Source organism: Saccopteryx bilineata, chromosome 2 (genome assembly GCF_036850765.1).
Source record: "Saccopteryx bilineata isolate mSacBil1 chromosome 2, mSacBil1_pri_phased_curated, whole genome shotgun sequence".
NCBI classification, from domain to species: domain Eukaryota; kingdom Metazoa; phylum Chordata; class Mammalia; order Chiroptera; family Emballonuridae; genus Saccopteryx; species Saccopteryx bilineata.
Window position 1 is genome coordinate 93,359,239 of NC_089491.1, and position 2,466 is coordinate 93,361,704.

Below are 2,466 nucleotides of genomic sequence, written 5' to 3' on the forward strand. Positions count from 1 at the left end.
GACTGTTGATTTTCTCATGAGCGTTCAAATTAATTAGATTTAGATATGCGCAATACTTCCACTCCTTTATGTAAAAAACACTGCTTCAGAAGTGATAAAAAAAAGTTAAGATTGATTTAATAAATGCTCATTTTATTTCATTTGTTATTTCCCAGATCAAATGCACCATGATCCTAATAGTCCCTAGCAATTGGAAAGGTCATGCCTCTCTCTGTAGGACTGAGAAACAGAGGTAATTGAAAGTCTTTCGTGTTATCTCTTTTGCCTATTTCACTTCAATTAATGGCCTTTTGCATTAGTTATCTATAATGTTGCTCATATTAACTTTACTTGCATTAAAATACCAAACACAACCAAACAAAAAAGTCAGGCAAGTGTTAAGATTTGTCATTGAAATAATTTTTTAAACATTTATATAAATTTATGCCACATTATAGAGTATTTCTTATTAATATTGCATATTAGTCATTCTCAATTAAACTTTATGTAGCCTTGTGTTAAAAGAATACATTCTACTTTATCCAGTCCTCTCTCAAGGGACACTTTGGTTGTTTTTGTGTCTTGGCCACTGTGAATAAAGCTACAGTGAACATAGGGGTGCATGTGTTTTTGTGTAAAAATGTTTTCGAGTTTTTCGGGTACCTACCCAGTAGAGGAATTGCTTGGTATATATGGTAATTCTATTCTTAATTTTTTGAGAAACCACTATACTGTCTTTCATAATGGTTGTATCAGCTTACATTCCCACCAGCAGTGAATGAGGGTTCCTATTTCTCCACAGCCTCTCAAATACTTTTTACTTGTCTTGTTGATAACAGCCAATCTAACAGGTGTGCAGTGGAATCTCACTGTAGTTTTGATTTGTGTTTCTCATGTCTCTCCATTAAATTTAATTTCTAAATAAAAAGTACATTATAGTTTTAATAAGAAGAGGAATTTTAATTGAATTCTTCCACAATTTTAATTTAATGTTATTGTCCACCTCTTAAAAGTGCAGTGTGCCTGCATCTACTTCTGCTGTTGCATTTAACTCTGGCTTTTTGCTTCTGTACTTTTCTGCTCCAGCCAGCGGGATACCATTGAAAACTCACCCTGAACTGACACAGGCACAACATAGTGAGTAGTGCAAAAGAGATGGGCGGAATCTTTCTTTCATGAATAATGGGAGATAGGAATAGGTGTTGAAACACCCCCCTTCAGTCCCTCACATATGCCATCTGAAGTATCTTTTCTAGAGTTATTTAGAAGATTAGGACAAGGTGTAGCACAGTTGTTCACAGAGGTAAGCTTTGAAAAGGCACCGTTATACTGACACTTCCTTTGCTCTTGTTGAATTATTCCCAGTGTTTCCATTTTTATTTCTTGAGATGCTTTTCCAAAACAATATCACTTGTACATAAATGAATCTCAGATTTTTCTCTCTTAGGAGAAACTAGGCTAAGGCAATTAGTATCTTGAGACACAGAGTGGGGCAATTAAATGAGCAGCTTTACCTACAAAACATTGGCTGTACTGGTTCCTGGATGGTTGGCTCAGTGGTAGAGCATCAGCCCAGCATGTTGAAGCCCTGGATTTGATTTCCAGCCAGGGCACACAAGAGAAGTGCCCATCTGTTTCTCCAGCCTTCTCTATCTGCTTTCTCACTTATCTCTCTTTTCCCCTCCTACAGCCAAGGCTCCATTGGAGCAAAAGTTGGCCCAGGTACTGAGGATGGCTCCATGGCCTCTGCCTCAGGTACAGGAATGGCTCCCATTGCAACGGAGCAACATCCCATATGGGCAGAACATCGGCCCCAGGTTGGCATGCCAGGTAGATCCTGGTTGGGTGCATGCGGGAGTCTGTCTGACTGCCTCCCCACTTCTCATTTCAGAAAAATACAAAATATATATGTTGGCTGGACAGGATTTCCTACCTGTTTCATAAATCTTATAGGGTCCTCTCATCAAATTAAAATGTACAAGATTGGCTTCCAAGACTTGGCTTTTAATAATCCTAAACCTGTTGCTTAAAGGTGACGAGGGATGGTAGAGGTTGCTACTCAGATAAATGTGGGGCCACTTTGTCAAATCAATGTAATGAAAAAATTACTGAATCTTTGGTTTCTTCACAGTTATGTTATAGACACCTACACACATACACAACACACACACATATATATAAAATCTTCTTGATATTACTTTCCTTGGTTTCTGCATAACACTTTAAGAAAAGCTAAAAATAACACCACAAACAGTTATAAAGACATCTGTAGAGAGAGTGTGCATTGTCTGTTCTGACTAAATCAAGCACAGACGTGCTGCTTAATGAGGTACCCATCTTATTTGAATAAAACTGTGTTTGCCAGAAAGCAAGCACTTTTGTGTTCTCATTGTCCTAATATTTTCTGTGAAAAATATCTACTAAACATTTTGACTACAAGCTACAAATATCAACTTTCTTTTCAAGTTAAGATCTGAAATGAGTATA